Source organism: Lycium barbarum, chromosome 9 (genome assembly GCF_019175385.1).
Source record: "Lycium barbarum isolate Lr01 chromosome 9, ASM1917538v2, whole genome shotgun sequence".
In the NCBI taxonomy this organism is placed as follows: Eukaryota; Viridiplantae; Streptophyta; class Magnoliopsida; order Solanales; family Solanaceae; genus Lycium; species Lycium barbarum.
In genome coordinates, this window is record NC_083345.1 from 3,195,174 (window position 1) to 3,211,480 (window position 16,307).

Here is a 16,307-nt window from a genome sequence, read left to right on the forward strand (position 1 = left end):
ACCCGGAATCCCGAAGTTTTAGTCGAAGGGTAAAAGTTAAATATTTTTATTTTGATAAGCAAAAATTAAAGACCACCCCAAAATAAAGGTATTACTGCGAATTGCCCTAATTACAGGGAAGTGGGAGTAGCGGTCATTAATGACGTGGTTCGGTCGATTAGGACAATTGGAACAGAAAATCATTAACAATAAATAAAGAAAAATCTTCAATAGAAAATTATAGCCAACCACCACTATATGAAAGTAATCCACAAAAAGATTACTCCCTTGGTCTCAAATTATTTGTCATATTTCTCTTTTACACATCTTAAAAAACATTAATTAAGAGGGAGTTTTGACTATTTTACTTTTATTTATGTCTTAAGATATAATCTCACTTTATTGAATATTATTTTTTATGCGTCATCTCTTTATAATTCAGGTGTTTATAGTATTCAAGAACGATTATTACTCCCTCTGGTCCATAATAAGTGTCCTTTTGGCTTTTTTATTTTGGTCTAATATAAGTATCCATTTATATAATCAAGAAGATATTAATTAATTATTTTCAAATTTACTCCTTTTTAGATAATTTAAGTGTATTTTTATGTAATCAAGAAACTTTATAAAATAAGTATTGTTTAATTAAGGGCAAGTTAGTCAATTTTATTTTCTAGTAGTTAGTATTTTGTTAAGGAGCGCGCCAAAGGCCAAAAGGACACTTATATATTATGGTGACCGGAGAGAGTAGTAAAGGCAAAATGGGAGAGAAATATTTATTTTGTCTTGAATACAAATAATTTAAGACAATTATTTTTAGAAATCATGACTAGAGCAGTCAAAATGGGCTTGTTCCTTGAGGCCAGCCCAGCCCAGTCCTCTATAAGGGTAGGGTTGGGCTAAGATTATTTAAACCCATTTAAACTGAGGCATATAAGCCCAACCCAAGTTAGCCCGCTGGCTCTTGAGGCTGGGCTGGCCCGTGGGCCAAAAATCTATTTAGATTAAATTAAAATTTAAGAGAATATTGTGAAAAAGAAGCAAAAAAAAAAAAAAGGAAAAGTAATTGCCAAATAAGTTTTAATATTTACACAATACTTTAATCACTAGCATTAAATCCTAATCACCAAGCTTAGAAGTTGTATTCATGACTACAAATTTAATTTTAACTTAAAATTTAAAAGAAAAGAAGTAAAAAGTAGGAATTGCGATTATTGAATTAGTCTTAGTATCATACAATACTTTTCTCAGTTAGCGTTAAATCCCTATTGCTAAATTCTTAATCACCAAATGTACCCTAATACTAAAATTTCTAATCACCACGTATAAAAATTACATCCATCATGAACTTGTCAAATTTGTTACTCAAATTAGTAGTTGAGCTTTACCAAATTCAAAGAGGTAATATTATTAAGCGAATTTAAGTGCTGCTAATTAGTTTCTAAAATGTAGTTATTTGATAATGTTTAACTAATTAAATTTTGCATATGGTTGTAGACGAAGATGGAGATATTAATTAAGACAATTATATCACAAACGGATTCAAATGTGCTTGACAATGTATAAGTGTTGAATATGTTGTAAGTTGTCGTAGATTATGTACTTCCATATAATCATATATTAGAAATGTTAAAAAATTGATATACTTAAATGTTAGAATTTAAATTGAAAAAAATAATTCTTATAAAAAATGTTGAAAAAAAGGAAGGGCTGACCCGCCCCAGCCCGTAGCCCTTATAGGGCTGGGTTGGGCTAGCCATTTTAAGGCCCATTCAAATGAAGGGACGGCCCACCCCAGCTCATCAAATTCCTTGGCCTACGAGGCTTGGGCTGGACTAGCCTGTTTTGAAAGCTCTAATCACGACATATAATTTGAGATGAAGAGAATACTTTTCGGAAACAGGAAAGTTATTTGGATAACTACTCAAATGGACACTTGTCGTCCCAATTGCACTATAAAATACCTCATTTGCACTATAAAATACCTCACCATATAGCAGCAACAATCTCAAATTGGTAGTAATTAAAGCTAGGAAAGCCATTTTTGGGAAAGATAAAAGTATGAGTCAATTAGCAATGGTTCATACTACAATTACACGTCCGTTGGCAAATTATCACTCTAGTTTCTGGGGAGACTATTTTCTCTCCTACACTCCTCAACTCACAGTATGTGCACACTCATAGATATCTTTAAAACATTGCATTTGCTGCTATTTTACTTTAACTATGCCTTTCACTTAAGACACCTCAACTATACCTTGTTCCATTTAGACACCTGAGGTGGACCCTTACTGTGTCATTTAAACACTTTTCGCTGACTTGGCAAGTTATGTGGATTTCACACCAAACAAACGCTTGGAAAGGCCAAAAATCTTTTTTTTTTTTAAATTTCCTTCTCCTCTTCTTCTTCTTCTTCTTCTTCTTCTTCTTCATTCTTTTTCTACCATCATCGACATTACTGCCGCTGCTATCACTACAGGAAAAAAAATCAGTTACATTTTTAATTCAACTCAATTTCTTGCTTTCTCTCCTAGTAAAAAGAAAAAAAAAATCAAAGGAACTCATCAAAACACCATTAAAGGGTACTTTAGAAAGCTTCAAGGTTTAAAATGAGTTACTTTATTTGATGAAAATTTTAAAAATTAATTTTAAGTTTGTCTTCGAGTCTTCATGGAGAATCTTTAGCTGAAGTTATAACAAATTTGGAAGAGTTTTTCTTAAAATTTTGGATTAAAATCGTGGTTGGAACAAGAACACACATGAAAATGGTGAAGAACACCAGGAACATGATTTCAAAAAAAAAAACTTTTGTTAGTAATTGTGTTTTTTTTTGGTGTGTTAATAATGTGTTGGGTTTAGAAAATAGATTTTTTTTTAATTTTATTTGAAATATTAGTTTTACTCAAAATTTATCTTTTATATTATTATGGATCAAATGACACATGTCATAATTTAATTTGTCATTTAGCCATGTCATCAGCGAGTGTGTTATACAGACATTACATATTTGACCGATTCATCGAAAAGTGTCTAAATGACACAGTAAGGGTCCACCTCAGGTGTCTAAATGGAACAAGGTTTAGTTGAGGTGTCTAAGTGAAAGATTTTGACGACCACAAGGGGCCGCCGATGGGTCTGGCCTTTATATAAAAGTAGTAAAATAATACTAACGATTAGTTTTATAAATTTGGTGCAGGAAATTAGTATACAAGAAAAAGTTGAACTTGAAGAGTTAACAGAAAAGGTCAAGAAAATGTTCGTGGAAACACCCGATAATAGTACACAAAAACTTGTATTGATTAATGTAATCCAACTACTAGGAGTGGCATATCATTTTGAAAATGAGATTAAATCATCCATTCAAAACATTTTTGATGAACTCGAAACGAATGAAAATGATGATGATGATATTTACGTTGTTGCTCTTCGTTTTCGACTAGTAAGACAACAAAGGCATTACATGTCTTCTGGTATATCATATATCTTAGAATTACTACTTCGTTTTCTTTTATTATATCAATATTAGGTTAGACTTTCAACTATATATAGATTTCCTATGAACTTAAGTAAGTTCGTTGATTTTGAGTTTGTCATATAGCAATAAAGAATAAAGATATAGGCGCTCATATATGGTCAAAAGTAAAATATTGATGAGGTGTGATCATCATGTCTAAGCATAAAGGTGCATTTAGAATTTAAACTTTATGAATTAAAAAAATTCAGATGATGCTTAGTTTAAAACTAAAAAGAACACATTTAAGTTAATTTAGTTAGCCCAGGAATAATTCAGTTAAAAATGAAAGAGCGCATGATCTTTATTTCACTTGCAATTAGATGTAACACAGTCAAATTTAATTTGTTAATCCTCTTAGAAGTCAATTGAAAAAAGATAACCAAGAGGAATATTTCTTGTGGAATGTCTAGCTGCTGTAGAGATATAACTATTATTAGAGTCCAAACTTCAAAATGAAATCCATCATCTTTTCAAGACCAATTTTGTCAAATCATCAAGGTTAAAATAATACTAGAAGCGCAAGTGTATCTGAATCCATGAGAACTGGTGAAGTCCTTCAACCTGTGGTCTTCCAAACCAAAACGTAAACCCTTGTTACCTTTTAAACGGCGGGATACCAAAAGAAAATTTGACCATAACATTTTTTATAGTTGCACGACTTTATGTATTTCTAATTTAACTTACATTATATTAGAAATTACATCATGATATCCACACATAATAACCCATACTTTATGAGGTGTCATTGACCTTAACTTTAGATATCGGCAGATAACTTTTAATTTGAGTCAACTTTTAATGATAGCAACCAACATACAATTAATATTAACACACACACATACACATATAATGGGCTTTGTATGTCTTTTTAACTAGTTTAATCTCTCACATGATGATAATTAAGCAGTGAGATGATAATTAAGCAGATGCATTCAAAAAATTTATCAACCATGATGGGAAGTTCAAGGAAACTCTTACTAAAGATGTGCAAGGATTATTAAGTTTATATGAAGCAGCATATCTAAGAGTACATGGAGAAGATATGCTTGAAGAAGCTCTAACTTTTACCATCACTCATCTCGAGTCCATGGGCCCTAAATTGGACAACTCACTCAAGGTCCAAGTTATTGAAGCCTTGAGCCAGCCCATTCATACAAATGTACCAAGAGGAGGAGCAGGAAAATGCTTACGTATTTATGAAACATTGAAGCACATAACAATTTGCTTTTGAAATTTGCGAAATTGGATTCCCACATTTTGCAAAAGATGCACGAAAGAGAGCTTAGCGAACTTACAAGGTATTTATGAGTATGGTATATACTTCGTGATATAAATTATAGTATTCGTGTGATATATTAAAACATAACTAACCATTAGTATGTTTGTGTATATACCTATTATGTATAGGTGGTGGAAAGACCTGGATTTTGTGAACAAATTTCCATATGCAAGAGATAAACTGGTGGAGTGTTACTTTTGGGCAACAGAGGTGGTTTCTGAGCCTAAACATAAACGTGCAAGAAGAACGTTAACAAATTTAATCGTTATCATCACCATCACTGATGACCTCTATGATGCTTGTGCAACTTATGACGAACTTGTGCCTTTTACCGATGCAATCGAGAGGCGAAAGTATAACCTTAACAATCTATCTTTGTCATTTCCCCGTTATTGAGTAAGAATTAAGTATTATTATGCATCTATATATCAAGTATATAGTGCAAGTTATCGTAAAATGATATGTAGAAGTAAAATATATACTATCAACTAGTGGACTTTGATACAAACCCCTGACATGCAGATGTGACATTATTGCTATGGATTCGATATCGCCCTATATGAGACCTCTTTATCAAGTCTTCATGGATTATTTTGATGAAATAGAAGAAGAATTGACGACAGACGGTAAAGCAAAATGTGTCTACTATGCAAAAAATGAGGTAAGCTTGCTTAATAACTCGGCCTCATTAATCGGTTAAATACAACGAAGAAAAAGAAAAGTAAAAGATAAAACACTTACAATTTATCCGAAAGAAGATATGGAATATGCTTCGTGCAATAGACTTTGTGGTTTAGCTCTTCCCGGAACCTGCTAACTACCTTTTTTATGATATGTATATGCTTCTAATTCTACTTGTTGACTTTTTTCTTCTTCTGATATTTCCTTCTTAATTAGGCCCATTAGCTATCTTAAGGAAGCCAAATGGATGAATGCTGGCACTATTCCAAAATGCGAGGAATATAAGAGAAATGCTACTTTAACTATTTCCATTCAGATGATTATTGTTACCTCTTTGATTGTTATGGAGGAATTTATAGCCAAATAAACTTTTGAATGGATGATAAATGAGTCTTTGGTCGCTCGAGCTTCATCACTAATCAGTAGATTAAAGGATGATATTATTGGACATGAAGTAAGTATGCCAACATATTCCTTATTTGCATTCTTTAATTTCCCCTAAAGCTATGAGTAGGTAGATGCCCATTCTGGAGGTACATTTGGCACGAGATGAGAAATACACTACATTATAACATAGATAGGCTAATTAGTCATCAAGCAAGATTTAATTATGCAAGAATATTTAGGCTTTGATTACTAGCTAGAACTATCTACCTTAAGAGAAGGGAAAATAACCCTATGTGACTATTTAGAAAAACTATTACCTGAAATAGCCCATGTTTGTAATTTTACTCGAAATGACCCAATTTGTACCCTCACTTCAAAAGCCTGTTGTATATTTGTACCCTCACTATAAGTGAAAAATGTTGTATACAATTGAATTTTCTTGGATATAAACACCTCTTATACATTATTATATACACTCTATACATTATTATACACTTTCATACAAGGTTGATATATTGTCTACTCCAAATGTAAAAAGTTGTATATTGTGAAAAAGTGGCTATGCGGGGTGTAATTTAAAAATATGGCTATGAAAATGTAATTTTGTATGCTAGATTTTACATTATTGACATTTCCCTTAAAAAGAATGTATTGACCGATTAAACATATAGTTGTATTGTACACAGTACATACTGAAATCTATTTCATGCAGCACGAACAACAAAGAGAACATGGAGCTTCATTCATTGAATGCTACATGAAAGAATATGGAGCTTCAAAGCAAGAGGCATATGGTGAGGCTTGGAAGCAAATCGCAAATGCATCGAAAGACACAAATGCGGAATATCTACGTGCTACTGAAGTGCCAACGTTTGTCCTCAATCCTGTCTTAAATCTTGCATGCCTTGTAGAAATTCTCGAAGGGGATGATTTTATAAATTCGAAAAACAAGCTTAAAGATGCCATCACCTTGTTGTTTGTTGTGGATAATCGCGTTGATGTGTACCATTCATCAAGTGCTTAACTTTAAGCAAACAATAGCATGGTTCCAAAACTTAGAAATATTTCTAAGTGATTGCTAAAATTGGGGGATCACTGCTTTCTATTAATGTTTGAGAATAGTTGTCTCAGCATATCAAGAACATTAGTTAATGCATGTTTGTCTTTTTACTCATATTTTGTTTAATAAAATATAGGCGATGAAATCGTATTGAGTCCTGTTTCAAATATGTTCTTGATGGATGTTTCAATCTCATTGCAAGCATTTATAGCTTGTCTTTAGAATATATCCACGCTTACTGGTTTGACTACTTCAAGACGTTCAAGGCTTGAAAATAATGTAGCAAACATTGAAGTAGGGGTGTACATGGACCGGGTTGGTTCGGATTTTTAAAATACCAGATTAAATCAATTGCGTCGGGTTTTTAAATTTATATACCAAACCAAACCAATAAAATTTGAGTTTTTCAACCTCGGGTTTTTTCCCGAAAAAGTCTTCATACAAAACATATAACTTTTACTTCAACTATATTTGTAATCCTAGTAAGATACAACTATATAATTAAGGTGTTTCTTAAGAAAATAACACAAAATGAGATGAGTGATGACATTGTATAAAAATGTTCAACAAAAAGGATAATAAAATCGGTTAAAATAAATATTGCTAATTAATAAGTCATAAAGAAAATGACTATAATCTAAAAATACTAAGTCATGCTAAAATAAGTACGGCTAATAAGTTTTAATTACAAGACAAAAAAATTAAGTTATGTATTTTCACTCGTTAAACCAATTATGCAAAACTAAAGAATAGATATTATTGTCATTCCTAGTCGTAAAATTGAATTTCTTTTGTTAACATTAGTGTTGAGTTAGTTTTGGTTTGAACTTTCTATGAGTTACTAACATCCATGGGATGTAAAACTTATTAACATTCAAATTTCTAAGTTCAAGCTAGAAATAATATGATAATAGACAAAAAAACTACGATTTTTTTTTAAGAAATATATAAATTACATTACAAATAAATATTTGTATGTATAAAATATTTTAAAAATTGAATAAATTTAATGTTGGGTTGGTTCGGTTCGGTTTGACTCTTTTCAGCTAAAATCAAACCAAACCAATAATGGTCGGGTTTTTTTTTTCAACACCAAACCAAGTCAAACCAAATCACTAGTCGGGTTTTTTCTCAGTTTGACTCGGTTTATCGATTTGGTGCAATTTATCGGTTTACTTTGTACACCCCTACATTCAAGTATAAGAAATAAAAACTAAGGCTTCAATACGACTGGGTACAAACAAATATGAAAATATTTCAATTTTATCATTTCTTAGATTTTGTTAAATTATATCGACTCCATTTTCGATTTAATAGTGAACAATTACCTTTTAAAACTAAAAAACGTTTTCCCTTAATCTTATTATATTGAGTTCTTGAAAAGGCTAATTGACTAATGACTCGTTCTCATGGCATATATATTTGGGAAAAAAGAAACGACCAATTTTGGACTAATGACCCGAAATATATCTTAATCCATTCTATTTTCAAGTCGTAGCCCACAAACAAAAAAGCCCACATAAAAGAGTAATTTAAAAAAAAAAAAAAAAAAGGGAAATCAGTTCCTTGTCCCTTTCTTGTCCTTCTTCCAAATTCTCACAAAGCATAGTAAACAAAATATGAAAACAGTCCACTAAAACATTTAGACGAATGTGGCAGGAGAATCTCCATGAAAGCATTGAAACCCAGGATATATAGAACCATTACAGAATATCCAGAAAGCACACCTCAACTAATGTGTTTTGACAAACATTTAATATGTATATAATAATAATTGTATAATAATCATACACAAATTATACATAGTGTATAAATATACATTTTTGGCTACAATATCTTTTGAATTTATGTGGTCATCTGGTTGTCAATATGTTCATCGGTTGGCTAGTTATGTCCTTGCCACAACAATTTAAGGTCTTTAAAGCCCAACATAATGCTACATATGCTCTATGTATTATATAATGTAATTTTTACTTGGCATAATTTACTATGTTACATATTTATGGAACATAACTATACTTTTTAATAATTAAGTTTAGTAGCTATAATATTATATTTTTTACAACTTATAGTTACCCACTTTTCTATCAATTAACTTACCACTCCCCACACTCTTATTTTTTAGCTGCACACTTTCTCTCTCCCACCTTTTCCTAAATATACACGTTTCTAACTCTCCATCTCCCCTAATTTTGTGCTTTTCAAATCAGTTTCAGATTTCTTTCACTTCCTTTTTTTACTCTGTATTAACTGCTCATTAATTTCAACCTTTTACCCCCAAAATTCAATTCTATTTCCTAAAATATGTAAGATTCTCTGTTATTTTTGCGTTTTAAACGACGAATATATATTTGAATTCATCTGTTGAAATATCGAATTCAAGTTGAGTTCATAATTGAGATAACAACGTTTTCACTGCAATTTTTTTTTCTGAAATTTTGAAAAATATAGTCAATATATATGAAAAATATATCTGAAATATAGTCAACAGAAACCAGAATAAGTAATATTGAACATATTAATCAAAATATAATTAAAAAATATAGCCAAAATATAGTCATAATTGAGTTCATAATTGAGGTAGCAACGTTTTCACTTCAACTCTTTTTTTTTTCTGAAATTTTTCCTAATATAGTCAAAATATATGAAAAATATATCTTAAATATAGTCAACAGAAACCAGAATAAGTAATATTGAACATAATAATCAAAATACAATTAAAAATATAGCCAAAATATATATGAAAAACAACTAAAAATTTCAGAAAAATAAAAAAAATATAAAAAGTTACAATTACACGGTAAAACGTGTAATTCAGTTGATGAACAAATCAAGCTTTGCATGATTTATGGAACATTAAAAAGAGATTTTTTTTAGTTATATTTTGGGAAAAAAATATGAAGAGAGTTTTTGAATTCAAATTTTATGTGAATGATTAGATGTTGAATGTGATATGTGATTAGATATGGAAGAGAATGAGATTTGCGTGATTATGGAACATTAAAAACAGATTTCTGTTTAGTTTTGAAAAAGATTTTTTTTCCTTAAATAGAGGCATTATTTGCTCAACAGTTCCGTGTATTTAGTCTATATTTTGGCTATATTTATGCGATGCGTCCAGGACCTAAATATAGGAAAAACCATCTACGAATTGTAAATAATAAACTTATAGTTATAGGTTGTTAGAAACCGCTAAAAGGTAGCTATTTGTGAAAATTTTACTTATATAATTAAGTTTTAAAAGAATTTATGTATTATTTTATGCGAGATAAATGATGAAATAACTAATGAAGGAATAATTAACCCCGAAGAACTAATCCCTACATAAAATAGTACATAAATTATCTCATAACTAATTTCTACATTAATAATATCTTAGTAACTCTAACTAGCAACAAATTGTGACCCCTAATATGTTTGCCACTTAGAGCCCGTTTGGATTGGCTTACAGCTTAAAGCTGTTTGCAGCTTATAAGCTGAAAAAAATAAGTTGGGGTAGTCCAACTTATTTTTTTTGGCTTATAAGCTGTTTTCAGCTTATAAGCTGCTTTAGATAAACTAAGTCAAATGGGTCCAATTATTTTTTTGAGCTTATTTTAAGCATAAAATGACTTTAAGCTGGCCAGCCAAACACTCAAAAAAGCTGAAAACAGCTTATAAGCCAACTTATAAGCCAATCCAAACGGGCTCTTAATGAAGTTTCAAAAGCACCCATTAGTCAAACAATCCCTACAGAAAAAGAAAATCTAACCACTTTTATCAAATCCAATTAACAAACAACTAGAAACCACGTCTAATGCCTCCTCCCCCACATTTTTTACTAGCCAACCTAATTAATTAAGCCATCTTCAGTATCCATTCTTACATAAAATACTGTGCTACTGATCGAGGAGGATGGAATTTTGTGATGTTATTTTGGATGATAGCAGGTCATGAAATTAAAAACTATTTTAGTTTTTTGAAATTTAATTTTCAATCAATCTTGTATAGTAGTTATGTAATTTTCTGTATTTAAAACAATATATCTTGTAATTGTTCATTGCGCAAGTGTATAGTAAAATATCAGAGGGCCGCCATACTATTGTGAGAGCCCGTTTGGATTGACTTATAAGTTGCTGAAAATGACTTATACGTTGTTTTCAGCTTTTTTGAGTGGCTAGCTTATAAGCTTATTTTATGCTTAAAATAAGCTTAAAAAAATAATTAACCCGTTTGACTTACTTTATCTAAAGCAGTTTATAAGGTGTTTTCAGTTTATAAGTTACTTTTTTTAAGTCCATCCAAACATCCTCTAAGTATTGATTTTTTTTTTCCTTTTTAGGTAAACATGATAATATAATATATTGGTAAGCGGAAGTATCGGTCATTAATGACGTGGGTAGGTCGATTAGGACAATTGGAACAGAAAATCATTAACAGTAAATAAAGAAAAATCTTCAATAAAAATTCTAGCCAACCACCATTATGAAAGTAATCCCACAAAAAGATTACTCCCTCCATCTGAAATTATTTATTGTGTTTCTCTTTTACACGCTTTTAAAAAACATTAGTTAAGAGAGTTTTGACTTTTTACTCTTATTTATGTCTTAAAATATAAACTCTCTTCGTTGAATATTATTCTCTTTATGTGTCACCTCTCTATAATTTAGGTGTTTATAATTCTCAAGAACAATTATTACTCTCTCTGGTCCATAATAAGTGTCCTTTTGCTTTTAATTATTAGTTTGGTCCAACATAAGTATCCATTTATATAATCTTGAAGGTATTAATTATTTTCTTTCAAATTTACCTCTATGTAGATAAGCATATTTTTATATAATCAAGAAACTTTATTAAATAAGTATAATATAATTAAGGTAAGTTAGTCAAAAAAAAAAAAAATGATTCTAGAAGTTAGTATTTTGTCAAGAGTTATGCCAAAGGCCAAAAGGACACTTATCATGTACTGCAGGAGTATTAAGGGTAAAATGGGAGAGAAATATAATTAATTTTATCTTCAAATTCCAAAATGACAAATAATTTGCAACAATTATTTTTAGAAATCCCGACAAATAATTTGATGCTCAACTAATACTAAGTTCCGGAAACAGGAAAGTCATTTGGATAACTACTCAGTTGATACTTGTCCCAATTGCACTATAAAATACCTTATTTGCACTATAAAATACCTCATCATATAGCAGCAAAAATCTCAAATTTGTATTTTGTAGTAAACTAAAGCTAGGAAAACCATTTGAGGGAAAGAGAAAGTATGAGTCAATTAGCAATGATTGATAATACTATTACACGTCCGTTGGCAAGTTATCACTCAAGTGTCTGGGGAGAGTATTTTCTCTCCTACACTCCTCAACTAACAGTATGTACACACTCATATATCTTTATAACATTGCATTTGCTGCTATTTTATACTAGTAAAACATGCAATACTAACGATTCGTTTTAATTTGGTGCAGGAAATTAGTATGCAAGAAAAAGTTGAACTTGAAGAGTTGAAAGAAAAGGTCAGGAAAATGTTAGTGGAAACACCCGATAATGGTAACCAAAAACTTGAATTGATTGATGCAATTCAACGACTTGGAGTGGCATATCATTTTGAAAATGAGATTAAATCATCCATTCTGAACATTTTTGATGAATTCGAACAGAATGAAAATGATGTCGATGATCTTTACGTTGTTGCTCTTCGTTTTCGACTAGTGAGACAGCAAAGGCATTACATGTCTTCCGGTATATCGTATCTCTTAGAATTACTACTTCTTTTCTTTTATTATTTCAATATTGGATTAAACTTTCAACTATATATAGGTTTTCTATGCACTTAAGAAGTTTGTTGCTTTTGAGTTTGTCATGTAGCAATAGAGATATTGGCGTCCATATATGGTCAAAAGTAAAATGTTGATGAGGTGTGTGATTATCATCTCTAAGCATAAAGGTGCATTTAGAATTTAAACTTTATGAATTCAAAAATTACAGATGAGGCTTACTTTAAAATTAAAAAGAACACATTTAAGTTTAGTTAGCCCAGGGATAATTCAGTTAAAAATGGAAGAGCGCATGATCTTTATTTCACTTGCAGTTAGATGTAACACAGTGAAATTTAATTTGTTAATCCTCTTAGAAGTCAATTGAAAAAAGATAATCAAGAGAAATATTTCTCATGGAATGTCTAGCTTCTGTAGAGATATAACTATTGTTAGAGTCCAAACTTCAAAATGAAATCCATCATCTTTTCAAGACCAATATTGTCAAATCATCAAGATTAAAATAATACTAGAAATGAAAGTGTATCTGAATCCATGAGAATCGATGAAGTCCTTCAACCTGCGGTCTTCCAAACCAAGACGTACACCCTTATTACCTTTCTGACGACGGATACCAAAAGCAAATTTGACCATAACCTTTATTTATAGTTGCACAACTTTATGTATTTCTAATTTAACTTTCATTATATTAGAAATAACATCATGATATCCACACATAATAATCCATACTTTATGAGGTGTCATAGACCTTAACTTTAGATTTTGACAGATAACTTTTACTTTGAGTCAACTTTTAACGCTAGCAACCAACATACAATTATTATTAACACACACATACACATATATTGGGCTTTGTGTGTCTTTTTAACTATTTTAATCTCTCACATGATGATAATTAAGTAGATGTATTCAAAAAAATTCATCAACCATGATGGGAAGTCCAAGGAAACTCTTACTAAAGATGTGCTAGGATTATTAAGTTTATACGAAACAACACATCTAAGAGTACATGGAGAAGATATGCTTGAAGAAGCTCTAACTTTTACCATCACTCATCTCGAGTCCATGGGCCCTAAATTGGACAACTCACTCAAGGTCCAAGGTATTGAAGCCTTGAGCCAGCCCATTCATACAAATGTACCAAGAGGTGGAGCAGGAAAATACTTACGTATTTATGGAAACATTGAAGCACATAACAATTTGCTTTTGGAATTTGCGAAATTGGATTTCCACATTTTGCAAAAGATGCACCAAAGAGAGCTTAGCGAACTTACAAGGTATATATGAATATGGTACATAATTCGTGATATAAATTATAGTATTCGTGTGCTATATAAAAACGTAACTAACCATTAATATGATTGTGTGTATATATATTATACATAGGTGGTGGAAAGACCTGGATTTTGTAAATAAATTTCCATATGCAAGAGACAAACTGGTGGAGTGTTATTTTGGGCAACAGAGGTGTTTTTTGAGCCTAAATATAGATGTGCAAGAAGAACGTTAACAAAATTAATCGTTATCATCACCATCACTGATGACCTCTATGATGCTTGTGCAACTTATGACGAACTTGTGCCTTTCACTGATGCAATCGAGAGGTGAAAGTATAACCTTAATAATCAATCTTTGTCATTTCCCCGTTGTTGAGTAAGAATTAAGTGTTATTATGCATATGTATATATCAAGTATAGTAGCACTAGTTATCGTAAAATGATATGCAGAATTTAAATATATACTTTCTACTAGTGGACTTTGATACAAACCCCTGATGTGCAGATGTGACATTAGTGCTATGGATTCGATATCGCCCTATATGAGACCTCTTTATCAAGTCTTTATGGATTATTTTGATGAAATAGAAGAAGAATTGACCAAAGACGGCAGAGCAGAATGTGTCTACTATGCAAAAAATGAGGTAAGCTTGCTTAATAACTCGGCCTCATTAATCGGTTAAACTAACCGACAGAGAAGAAAAAGAAAAGTAAAAGATAAAACGCTTACAATTTTTCCAAAAGAAGCTATGGAATATGCTTTTCAACCTAGACCTTTGTGGTCCGGCTCTTCCCAGAACCCCGTACATATCGGGAGCTTAGTGCACCGAGCTGACTACCTTTTTTTATGATGTGTATATGCTTCTAATTCTACTTGTTAAATTTTTTCTTCTTCTGATATTTCCTTCTTCATTAGGCAAAAAAGTGGACCAAAAGCTATCTTAAGGAAGCCGAATGGTTGAATGCTGACACTATTCCAAAATGCGAGGAATATAAGAGAAACGCTACTTTAACTATTGTTACCTCTTTGATTGTTATGGAGGAATTTATAGCCAAAGAGACTTTTGAATGGATGATAAATGAGTCTTTGGTCGCTCGAGCTTCATCACTAATCAACATATTAAAGGACGATATTATTGGACATGAAGTAAGTATGCCAACATATTCCTTATTAGCATTCTTTAACTGCCCCTAAAGTTATGAGTAGTTCTCGTTGCCTTTTTGGAGGTACATTTGGCACGAGATGAGAAATAGATACATTTTAACATGGATAGGCTAATTAGTCAGCAAACAGAGTTTTAATTATGCAAGAATACGTAGGTTTTGATTACTAGAACTATCTATATTTAAAGAGTGTATTGGCTTTAAAAGTTTTAGAACATTTAAGTTTAAACTTAAAAAAAGATGTTTAAAGTTTAGACGTATAGTTGTATTGCACATACTAAAATCTATTTCATGCAGCACGAACAACAAAGAGAACATGGAGCTTCATTCATTGAATGCTACATGAAAGAATATGGAGCTTCAAAACAAGAGGCATATGCTGAGGCTTTGAAGGAAATCACAAATGCATGGAAAGACCTAAACGCAGAATATCTACGTGCTACTGAAGTACCAACGATTGTCCTCGATCTTGCCTTAAATCTTGCACGCCTTGTAGAAATTCTCGAAGGGGATGATTTTACAAATTCGATAAACAAGCTTAAAGACGTCATCACCTTGTTGTTTGTTGATTCTGTCAATAGTACATCATGTGGATAATCGTGTTGATGTGTACCATTCATCAAGTGCTTAACTTTAAGCAAACAATATCATGGTTCCAAAACCTAGAAATATTTCTAAGTGATTGCTGAAATTGGGGGGTTGCTGCTTTCTATTAATGTTTGAGAATAGTTGTCTCAGCATATCAAGAACATTAGTTCATGTGTGTTGTCTTTTTTACTCATATTTTCGTTTAATAAAATATAAGCGATGAAGTCGTATTGAGTCCGGTTTCAAATATGTTGTTGATGGATGTTTTAATCTCATTGCAAGCATATATAGCTTTTCTTTAGAACATAACCACGTTTAGTGGCTTGACTACTTCAAGTTGTTCAAGCCTCGAAAGTCGTGATGCAAACATTAAAGTAAAAGAAATAAAAACAAAGGCTTCTATACGACTTTGTAGAATCAAATAAGAAAATAATTTCCATTTTTATCATTTCTCATATTATGTTGAATTCAATTTTAAACCAGTGACAATTACATTCTAAAACTAAAAAACTTTTTCCTTTTACTTTGAATTTAACTAATGAGATTGAATAATATTCTTTCCCGTACAAAGGGTAGAGGTTTGAAAAAAAAATCGAGACATTCACAAAGAGAGCTG

General features: G+C 31.2%; 2 pseudogenes; both read left to right on the plus strand.

The window, feature by feature from the left end:
* The first annotated feature begins 2,040 nt into the window (after positions 1-2,040).
* Positions 2,041-6,864, plus strand: LOC132610435 (sesquiterpene synthase 14b-like; annotated as a pseudogene).
* Positions 6,865-12,120: 5,256 nt separating this feature from the next.
* Positions 12,121-15,921, plus strand: LOC132608805 (sesquiterpene synthase 14b-like; annotated as a pseudogene).
* The last annotated feature ends 386 nt before the right edge of the window (positions 15,922-16,307 follow it).